We start from the raw sequence: 12,411 nt of genomic DNA, 5'->3' as shown, positions 1-12,411 counted from the left end.
AAAGGACCAGACACATCGAGAAGTTTTGCCACGCTAGAAAGAGGTCCCAAAAGGCCTATCTAGTTGTTGTGAAAGAAGAAGAAGAACATTGAGCAAAAGAAGAAGAAGACCACCAGGAGAAGAACAAACCTCAGTAGTCCTTCTATTCGGATAGACTTTTTTAGCCTTGTATTGCCTAGCCCTAATGCTTCGGAAATAAACTTGTAAACTCCTCATGTAGCCTTGTACTACAACCTTTGTACACTTTGTGAGGCCCCTGTTACAGCCTCTGGATGTCCACCATGTTTGTGGTACCCACACTTAGCCTTTTTTGCGATAGCCTCTGGTGTTTTTCCATGTCTATGGTGTGCCCACACTTTGCAAGTGTTGCTCTCACTAAAGCCTCTACACACTTTGTACTACTGGTTGTGATTGAGAGGGGTGTTGAGATGTTTGCAATCACACCTACTTCAGTCTCTTTGGAAGGAGCAATGAGGGCTCATGACTAGAATCCCATAAGCATAGTAGGAGGTGCTACCATGTAGTTCCTATAAAGCATTGTACTTGCTCTCTTTTCTAGTGCAATGTCATAGTACTTCTGTCCTTCAGTAAAGTCTCTATGTCATTGTCAGTCTATATACAAGATTGTGTTTATGAGTCCAAGCTTCCATCTTGGAACCTAATTCGCTTGTGTAACCGTCAGTCATGTTAGTGTCTTCATGAACTCACTCTTTCTCTTCCAACCTCCATGGCTTCCGCCTCAAGCCATGTTTTAGATCCATGTTTTTACAATAGTTATCTATCAGTCCCCTTCTTTTAATAGGACAATGACATGGCAAATTTTACAAGGCCTAAAAGTGAGTTCAAATTTCTTCCAATGTGAATTGTTGAAGGATAGAAATAATAAAGCCATTGAACCAACATCATGCATCATGAAGATCCACAATAAAAGATCTACTATCCATAGTGTGGAAGCAATCGTTTGATGAGTGGGAGAAGGGAAACATTGCAAATATCTTCTAAGAAGTATTGAGTCTCAATGGATCTTGCAAAGCTTTAAAAGTTCTTAAAAAGGTGGCCTACAAGGCCTAATGGCCATTGTGTGCACATGGAAGAAATCATATTGTAAAGCTTTAAAAGTTCTTGAAAAGGCGTTCTACAAGGCATAATGGCCATTGTATGCACATGTGGAACTACGCTTTGGGGCCATACTCGAAGACGCGTGTATGAGAGATAGAATTCTCACACTCTCCTATGCAAAATTCTTGCTGCCTCTCCTTGAGTGGAGAAAAGATAAGAAGGGGAGGGGTGTATTTTCGGCAATATAGAGGGGTGTGTGACCTCTCTTTAAGGAGGGGGAAGAAGAAGCTTCTAGAAGCTTCTGTGTATGTGTGTGTGTGTGTGTGTGTGTGTGATGATGATGATGATGATGGGGGGGGGGGGGCTATGTTGCCTGACGATGAGGAGGGGGGCACTGTCCGTTGATGAGGGAGGAGAGGGGCTGCTGCCGTCGAGACCACCAAGGGGGAGGGCGCTACCTTATATGGTGGAGGAGGGCTTCACGAGGGGAGGGAGACGACCGTTAACAGCTGCCACCCTCCACATGGGGGGCTGCATGCCCCCCCTTTCACTCTCTTCACTCTCTCTCTGTCTCTCTCTCCCTGACATGCTATCGGCGGGGAGAGAGAGATGGAGTAAAAAAAAAGTGTTAAATTTAAAAATTTTAAAGGGGGGGTTCTTATGGGGAAGGTGCGGGGGGGGGGGGGGGGGGGCGCTATTACATTGCATCAGTCTTTATGTCCATGTCCCCTTCAAGCAAAGGTATCATTGTCTTTGAGGCAGTAGAAATCTCTTCAAAATCTTCAAATAAATTCATCGATTGCTCTTCAAAATAAGTAAATCCATCCATCCCTGCAAGCGGAATAAACAAGTCTTCCATGAAGTTGAATTGAGCAACAAGAGTAATGCTACTCTTCATGAGAAGCATCTTCATAAAAGACTTGATTTTGGTCATTCCCGTGATGGAAATTAGCTTCAAATGATTGAGAATAACCAGCAATGAGTTGATCTTTGTATATGTCAAAAGACACAAGTAATGGCAGTGAAGTATCAAAAGATACTAGTTTGAAATTTGATGTTTGTTGGTTGAGTATGACTTGATGATCTTCAAAAACTCTTCATAGCTTCCCCTCCTTGCTAATTTGATGGTTGAATACTTGCTGAAAACTTCAGATTAGAGTGGCCTTGGCTTGGTTTAAGTGGAAGGAGAGAGAAAATGAAGGAAAAATGAGCTTGAAGGTAAGTGGCTATGGTTGTCCTGTCAAAATTGGGACCAGTGATGACTGGTGAATGAGCTCCCATGAGCTCCACAGGTTGAATCTGCTCAAACCCTTTACAATAGAGAACCTCACTAATGGGTCTAACTCCCCCTAAGAGGGTTTGTACTCGTTTTGCCCAAATTGAGAGATCTAAGCCTTCAAAGTGGTCACTGTCAAAACTGCACCCAGATTTGGGAAAATGCAAATGTCAGGCATAGTGTACATTAATCTCTTTGATTTTTGTGCCAAGAAGTTGCATCTTGACCTGAAGAACAACTTTTGAGAAGAAATCTTGAAGAGATATGGCTTGATTGATGAGATATGGCTATTCCAACAGAGGTAGGTAGGTGCTGTCCACAGACACAGTTATGGCAGCGACTTTGAAAAGAGGAAATGTTGAAGCTATAGTTGCCTAATCTCGATGATTGAGGTGCCATAGAGGAGCTCTAGAAGTAGAGAAACACTTCTCTGGAAGGAAGTTCAGAGAGATTTGTCCTGTGGAGAGAGATATGAAAGCTTCAAGATGATAGGGTGCTGTTGGCTATGGCTGCCATGGAAGCTTCATTGAAAGTAGGAATGCAAATGAAGTTGGAGATAGGGTCCAGTACTCAAATGAGCTGAGCAGATATGGAAAGGAGATGAGAGGAGTGAAAGGAGAGTTGGGCCATGCTCAATTGAGCTCTGATACCATGTTAAAATACACGGTATCTAGAGCATGGCTATGGCGGCTTGTAAGCATAGACTAAACTCATGATGACATTGACTGAAGACCACAACTGTTACACAATTGAATTAGGTTCCAAGATGGAAGCTTGGACTCATAAACACAATCTTGTGTAGGACTAACAAGTACAAGATTGACACTAACTAATAAAGAAAATCATCATCATGTATTCATTCATCTATCAAAAGTGGTAGTCAAGTACAATGCTTTATAGTTGTTGGATGGGTACAGTTTTCCCTTTCTGTGCATATGGGATTCCTGCAGCCTACATGTCTTCATCCCAAATTGCCTCATACAAAGAGGCTACATTAGGTGTGATTGCTAATATCTCAACACAAATGGCATCACTCTGTAAGCATAGGTTTCTCATTCGATTGTGAAGGTCATTTTGGATTGATCCTTTTCTGCATTGACAATTTATTACTAGTAGTTAGTGGACAGCCCTACAATCTAGTATTTGGTTCCTTTTAGACATTGTCTTAGTTGTGATTTGGGGATGATTTGTAGTCATTTACGATAGCCTATTTTCTGTACTATGCTTTCATCAATTGTCATTATGGCTGGTGGATCACATGACAATGCTATCTTTAACATTAACAAATTGGATGGGACTAATTACAATTACTACAAGGCACAGATATGGCAAGTTTTGGTGCAAATATTGCAAATTAGGCCATTGAAACACAAGGGTGTCAAGTCCAAAAATTTTGGGGAGGAGGATTGGGCTGAATCACATGAGTTATGTAAATCTACAATAATTTTGTCACTCTTCAAGCAAGTATTCTGCAATGTTATCTCTAGAGGATAGATTGCATGGTAGTTATGTGGCAAAAGATCCATGATGTCTATAATAAGTAGAGCCTTACCTCTTAGATGTATTGACTAAAGCAATTCCTAGACCTTTGTATAAAGTAGGGGACTTCCATGTCCGCCTACTTAAATGTGTTTATTCTTTTTTTAGCCACTTTCTTTGTAGGGGATTGACTTTGGGGAGAATCTTCCATCCATTTTCTTATTAGTTACATTGCCTAAATCATGGGACACATTCTATAATACTATATGTGGAAGTATGCTTGTAGATGGATTGAAATTGCAAGATATACAGGGTGCATTATTGAATGAAGAAGTTAATAGAAATAATGTTTATGCTTCTCGTTGCTCTCATGCTTTGACGATTAGAGGTAGTAATGCTAAGAGCAGTAATGACTACCGTGGGAGAGACTCTCAAAAGTCTCATTCTCAGTCACGTGGACAATCTAGAATAAGCCCTATGGTCACAAGTCCGCATTGACTTGTCATTATTGTGGGAAGCCAAGTCATACTTGGCCACAGTGCCATAAAATGCATGAGGATAAGTGCAAGGAAAAGAGAAAGGACAAAGTGCAAGAAAAGTATGATGATCATAGCATAGTCCCCATTAAGTCCCTCGACATCAAGATTGAAGAGATTAATATAGTCGAAACTGATTCAGATGATTATTACATACTTGCAAGTTCCTCTATTAATGTGTCATAGTTGATGATGCCTCCTCTACTTATACTCAGTGTTGGTTGACCAATTTAGGGGCTTCATTTCATGTTACCCCTCCTTGTGAGTGGTTCCACTCCTATCGCAACATGACAGAATCTATTAGAATGGTAATGACTTGGCATTGGATATCGGTAGTATTGGAGATGTATGACTATAGATTGCTTTGGGAAGAATATTTACTTTACATGATATACACCATATTCCAACTTTGACCAGAAGCATACTCTCTATTGGAAAGTTGGATGGTGCAGATTACTTTCTATCTTTTGGTGATTTCTCATGGAAGATTACCCATGGAAATCTTGTCCTTGCATAAGGTGTCAAATCTAGTACTCTTTATATCTAAATCTATTGATCATGTTTTGGCCATGGCTACAATACCACATGTATTGTTATGGCATCATCAACTTAGGCACTTGTTATTAAAATGAATGAAAACACTTATCCATTTACAGTACCTTCCGCTCCTTAACTCTACAAATATTTTGATTCTTATATTCATTATCTTTATAGTAGGCATACACATAGTTTGCATAAGAAGTTTGGCATTATGCATATGGATGAGCCTTTGGCTCTTATGTATTCTAACGTCTATGGACCTATGCCTTGTCAGTCACCATTAGGTGGCGTGAAGTATTTGGTTATTTTCATTAATGATTACTCACATAAGGTCTAGGCATACATCATAAAGCAAAAATTAGAAGTATTAGCTATGTTTCAGCATTGGTTTGCTCTTGTTGAGAACCACTCTAGGTATATGCTAAAATATCTACAATCTAACAATAGGGATAAGTATATATCTAAAGCCTTTGAGAATAGAATTAAGCATCAGTTGATCGCCCCATACATCCCACCCCAAAATGATATGGTTGAGTGCATGAATAGGATGATTCAAGAGAGAGTCTATAGTATGCTTAGCCAGGTATGAAAATAGACAAGAGAGGAGACATATGAAGAAAGTAAGAGCACACACACAAAACAATGGAGACTTGAGCACACATAAAGACAAGCTTGAAATCTTCTTCTTTTTTTTTATTCTTCTTCCATACAAAATAACTAAGTCTATAACATGATAAAAGACTAACATGAAAGTATCACAACATATATACATGTGCTTACTAAGTGTGAACCCACTAAGGAAAGAAGAGATAGCACAATAAAAGTGCCATAATAAATGATGCACTACAAGGGTGTAGTCCAACTGTAGAATCACTAGTGTATCCTTATGTCGATCACCTAACATGCAAGTGAATAATATCATGCCATATCACCAAGGCACGTAGTGAATGCCATCTCATGTAGAGCTCGATATCTCAACACTCCCCCTTGAGCTCAATATGAGTGCTTGAACTTCAAGCATAGTCTCGAAGCATTGAAGCTTCCCAACTTCCAAGGCCTTGGTGAAAATGTCAACAACTTGATCCTCTATGCTGATATAAACCAAGTCAATATCACCTCATAGAACCCGCTCTTGAATGAAAAGCTAATGGACCTCTATGTGTGGTGGTTGTATGATACACTAGGTTTCTAGCCAATTGAATGCTACTAAGGTTATCATCACAATAGACAATAACCTTTTTGTCCATCTACACTCCCAAATCACCAAGTAGCTTACATAACCAAGCTACCTCACATGCTACAATTGCAACACCTATATACTCTACCTATATACTAGACAAGGCAACTATCAACTATTTCGTGCTGCTCCAAGTAATAGTAGCACTGCGCCAAAAAGAAATATAAAAGCACTGATAGATCTCTTAGCTAAAATACTACCATCCCAATTTTCATCTATGAAACCATGCAAGTCCAATGGTACACCTGCACCATAAAATAAGGCATAGTCCAATGTGGACTTAACATAGTACAATGTGCACTCTACTACATCCAAATGTGGCTTTTGGGGAAGCTATATAAACAAACTCTCAAAACCAGCTATGTAGTTTAGGTCTAGCCTAGTAGATTGTCAAATAAATAACACTACCCATAGTCTTTTGATATGTAGTGACATCCTCAATCAAGTCACCCTCATGTGCACAAAGTGTTGAGAAATATGTAATCACACCCACGTGACAGCCTCTTTGTATGGAGCAATAGGGCAAGACAAACAATTTACCAGAGAGGATGCTTGAATCCCATATGCATAGTGGAGAAAAAGGGAACCATCATGAACCTATAAAATGATGTACCTTCTTATCATTTAATGATGGAATACAATTGTACTTTTTCCTTTCAGTCATAGTCAGTGTCATACTCAAGATTGTGTTTATGAGTCCCAGATTTCATCCTGGAACCTAATTCACTTGAGTAATAGTTGGTCTCTTCAGTCTATGTCATTATGAACATTGTCTTTGTGTTCCATCCACCATAGCCGTGCTTTAGATCCGTGCATTTCAACATGGTATAAGAGCCATGGTGAGCATGGCTAAGCTTAGCAAACTCCTCTCTCAGATATTCTTTGCCCCTATCCAGCTCAAGTCCAACTAATGATTCCATTTCTCACCTTGATCTCCACTTTACATTTTTGGCACCCATAGCAGACTGTGCCTACCCTACTTGGAGATTTCAAATCTCTCAAACCAGGCAATATCTCATTGAGATTCCCTCTAGATATATCTTCCTCTACTCAAGGCACACCATCCTATCACTTCACACTTCAACATTGCGTGTTGTAGAAGCCGACATTGTCGAAATTCTCCATTGTTGTCTAGTTTGTACCTGTGACTGGTCGTACAATTTGTGTTGCGAGTAGAGGCTGCCATTTGTCTTGCAATGATAGGGCTTTTTAAGTTCCATATCTAAGCTCCCTTCTCATGTAATATCTTGCCAAATGATGTACTCTACGCGCTACTACAATTGAAAAACCAATCAGCCTATTCTTGCAACCCTAATCCACCATAGTCATTGACCTTCAAAGCTCATAAAACTCTACTATCTCTCACTTTTCTGGCTCAACCAACCCTCTTCCACTCTAATCCACTAATTTATTGAAGTTCCCAGAGTAAGATTTTCCTCCAAGTGAGCAAGAAAAAGATTCAAGAAAAGATCAAGCATCCATAGCCACCAAGCTCAAGTTCTTCTTCACTTCATTTTCTCATAATCCACTATCACTCTGATCTATTTAGTGCTTCATTAAAATCAACAAGGGAAATGATAAATCAAGTTGCTCAAATTCAAGAGCAAGCTCAACAAGAAGATCAGCATCAGCAAGACTTGTCAAGAATAGTATCTCGTGATACACATAGTGTGTTTTTCACACTCACTTGTGTCTTTTGACGCATTGAAGATCAACTTGGTTAGTGATTATTCATAGATTTGAAGTTGATTCTTGGTCATACTAATGCCAAACATGAAGATCTTTAAGTGGATGCTTCTCATGAAAAGCATCATTACTCTTGTTGCTCATTTCCACTACATAGAATTCTTGTTTATTCCACTTGCAGGGATGGATAGACTTACTTATTCTAAAGTGCAATCAATGATCTTATTTGAATAGTTTGCAGACATTCTAGGCTCTACCTTGGTCATTATGGAAAAACCAAAGATTGTGACTAATTCAATGATGGAATACAATTGTACTTTGTCCTTTCAGTCATAGTCAGCGTCATACTTATTCAATAATGGAATATAACTGTACTTTGTCCTTTCAGTCATAGTCAGTGTCATACTCAAGATTGTGTTTATGAGTCCAAGCTTCCATCTTGGAACCTAATTCACTTGAGTAATAGTTGGTCTCTTCAGTCTCTATGTCATCTCATGAACATTGTCTTTGTGTTCCATCTACCATAGCCATGCTCTAGATCCATGCATTTCAACACTAAGCTTAGCATTAATGTTCAAAGGTAGAGAAATAGGCTTGCAATCAACCATACCATACTTCTTCAACTACTGTCGCTATGACAATCATATACCCTTTGGAGTCTTAATTATCTCTATGCTAAGAAAATAGCACAGCTCTCCAAAATTCTTCATCTCAAATTTAATCTTGAGGAGACCCTTCACATGGTCAATCTCTATCCTACTACTACCCACAATGATGAAATCATCCACATATATACTAATAACCACAATACACACAAGCATCACTCTCATAGACATAGAGTAAGTGATCAACTTGTGCTCTACATAATCCAATGTTGAGAAGGTATCTTGCAATCCTATCATGCCATACCTAGGTGCCTGCAAGCCCATACAAGGCCTTAAAAAATCCCATATACATAATCTGGATGACTCTCATTCACATAACCACGTGGATACTCCACAAAAACTTCCTCTTGCAACTCCCCTTGCAAGAAGATATTCTTAAAATCCATTTAATGCATTATCAAACCTTTTGATACATCCTCTGTTATGACAATCCTTATAGTGGCCATTGTAGCCCCACTAGAGCAAAAGTCTCCTCATAATCAATATCATGAGTCTATGCATACCCTTTGGCAACTAGATATGCCTTATAGTGCTCAATAGATGCATTTGACTTGTGCTTGACATCGTAAACCCATTTGCATCCAATTATTTTATTGCCTTCAAATAAAGGCACCAACTCCCATGTGTCATTATGCATAAGTGTAGCCATTTCTTTGTCCATAACACAATCCCAATACTCATTACCCACTACATCCTCACATCCTGCACAACTTTAGCTATGTATGCATAGTGATGAGCTACATAGCTATCATACGTCAATCACTACATTGGCTTTCTTGCTCTACTTGACATGTGTGGACCTAGATCACCGCCAAGTGCTTTAGCATTCTCTTGCACCTTTAGCACACCGAATGTTTTAATAGACAGAATTCCAAACTCCTCATCCAAGCTCTACTTAAAGCCATCTTAATCAACATCAAGATGAGAGAAACCTGATGATACATTTGTCATAATAGGTAAGTTACTAACTTTCTCTTTCCCTTTTCTTAACATTTGTGATGTACTTGGTGGAATAACCTATGACCTCAATCTGCCACTCCAAGTTTTATCAACAAAACCATGACTACGAGACTTTTGTAACCTAGTCAATACCTATGACTACTAACCTATTTTCTACACAGCCACACTCTCATGGTTGCCAATCCTAACTACATCATGTATATTACTATACCAACTCCTCATTTCATAAAAAACAACATCCATGCTAAGTCGAAGTTCATGTGTAATAGGGTTATAGTATATATATCCCTTTTGCTCAAGATAATATCCAACAAACATACATTTTTAGCTTTGGAATGCAGTACTACATAGCTCATCAAGAATATATATATACATATATATATAAACACATCAAAATACTTTCAAATGGACAAATTTGGCTTTCTACCCCCGTAAACGTCTCTTTGGGTGTATAGTAGTAGTGGATATTATATTCATAATGTCAATTGCTTCAATCGTCTCAATGCATAAGCCACCTCTACAATATGCTTGTTTTTCACTTAGCAACTCTATTTTGTTGCGAAGTATATCTACATGTATACTACCTCTATATACCAATTTCTTTGCAAAAAAAAAGAAAAAAACTCATCGAAGGAATATTCCCTCTCTCCATTCGACCTTAGGCATTTAATATGTAATCTTATCTGCTTCTCAACCAAAGCCTTAAAGCTTTTAAAGTGAGTGAACACCTCACTTTTATTATGCATAAAGTAAACCCATTCTTTGCGAGTATGATCATCAATGAAGGAAACATATTACTTACAATCACTCAAAGTTACAATCTTTGTAGGACCCAACATATTTGAATGTATCAATTCAAGTGGCTTCTTGCAAACATGCTTTTCATGTGGAAGCACATGCTTTTCTTGCTTTCAAAATCAATATGATTCACATATTTTATGCATCTCATCAACTCTAAACTTAGGCAAGCCATCCACATTCTATTTTGATTGCATGTCTTTTAATTGTTGCATATTCACATTACCAATTCTCAACGTATTTGAATGTATCAATTCAAGTGGCTTCTTGCAAACATGCTTTTCATGTGGAAGCACATGCTTTTCTTGCTTACAAAATCAATATGCTTCACATATTTTATGCATCTCATCAACTCTAAACTTAGGCAAGCCATCCACATTCTATTTTGATTGTGTCTTTCAATTGTTGCACATTCACATTACCGATTCTCTTATACCAAATTTCAATATGAGTCACAACACTTGAATCTTGTGTAAACATGGCAGCATCCATTTGAGGAAGACTTAAATCAAGAGTAAATAATATGTCAGCACATTTCCCTTTTGTAATCAATCTACAATCATTTTTTAGATCTTCTATATAACAACCATCAGATGTAAACCAAACCTACAATTCGTGTTCTAATATTTGACCAACAAAAACCAAATTTTTTGTAATAGTTAGCACATGTAGTACATCAATCAAGTGAGTAGTTTTACCATCTTGCATACTCAAAGGAATATTTCTAACATGAGTAATGGGATAAGTTGTATCATCCCTTGTCTCCACATAGCCTGGAGACTTTGGATTACATATCTCTCTAAAACCACTCTCCATAAGAAGTAATGTGGTTAGAGGCACCTAAGTCTACATACCATACATCATTCTTTGATTAACTATTAGCAATCATAGTATTCATAAAGTGCTACATACCAAATAATTTTTTACTTCTATCATCATTGTTTCGACTGTTGCTGGATGCATAATTACCTTGCTTCTTTTTTCCAATTCTAATTTTAGCTTTCTTTTTTAAGTAAATTTTAGAAATGTGGCATTTTTTACCACAATGCTAGCACTCTCTGCTATTACTAGAATTATATTGTCTATTAGAATCTTTAGCTTGTCCTGTTTGACTCCCCCTTGGGACTGTCCTCCTCTATTTTGATGTGCAACATAACCTTGACCACGATCACCACCTTGGCCACAACTATGGCCTCTAGCTCTACTAGTAGAGTAAAACACGTATTCAAACTTATTCTTGCTTTGAGAATAAGAGGAATCCAACCCAAGGTTGTTCTCCTCAAGTATTAGTATAGAAATCAAGTCTACAAAATCAAGGATATCATTCCTCATATTCATAGATGACTTGAAGCTCTTGTATTCATCTCCAAGTCTAACTAAGCATATGCATACAACATCATCATCATTAACTGCCACATTGATAGATCCAAGAGCTTCCATAATACTCTTGATCTTCAAGGCATAATCATTAATGAATAGGTTTCCTCTTTTCACTTGATTCAACTTTGACTTGAGCTACAACTTTCTACCTTTGTGTTTACTTCGAAAAGTCTTATCAAACTCTACCATGAAATAGTGAGAGTTTCAAATTCCTACAAATAGCCCATCATGCTATCTGTGACACTAATAAAGACAATCAATACGTGACTTTACTTTGTGTCTTCTCCTAATCTTTCTTAGCCTTTACCTATTCTCTAGTAGCATTTCACGTAGGAACTTTAGGTGCTATTGCTATGTTTCCTTCAATGTGATTCCAAACACCTTCGCCCTTCAAGAAATTTCTCATCTTGAACTTCCATGCATGATAATTGTTCTTATCAAGCTGTGGTTGAAGTTGTCAAACATTTTGATGAAACAAATAACTTGCAAAAAACTACAATTTGCAAGCAAGTTGATATGTATGCATCCTTTTTCACTACTGCACAATAATAATAGTGATCTACAATCTATATACATCTGCCTTATGTGTTTGCAACCCAACAAATACTTGAAACCTTATAGATCCAAAATTTATAATGCACTTGTAAATAGCCACAATTGACTTTCACTGCAATCGGAGAGACTACAACCCTGCCAACTTTAGGATCCTCTTGTGGCTATAATCTAAGGCAAATTGAGCATGGTGGAAGAGCTTCTTGTACATTGCTTGTTCTTGTTTTAATTCATCATGGCTTA

Source organism: Lygodium microphyllum, chromosome 14 (genome assembly GCF_053477565.2).
Source record: "Lygodium microphyllum isolate KBCC chromosome 14, Lygodium_microphyllum_v1.1.10, whole genome shotgun sequence".
NCBI lineage: Eukaryota > Viridiplantae > Streptophyta > Polypodiopsida > Schizaeales > Lygodiaceae > Lygodium > Lygodium microphyllum.
The sequence above is the reverse complement of the archived record's forward strand: the minus strand, read 5'-3'. Positions refer to the sequence as shown.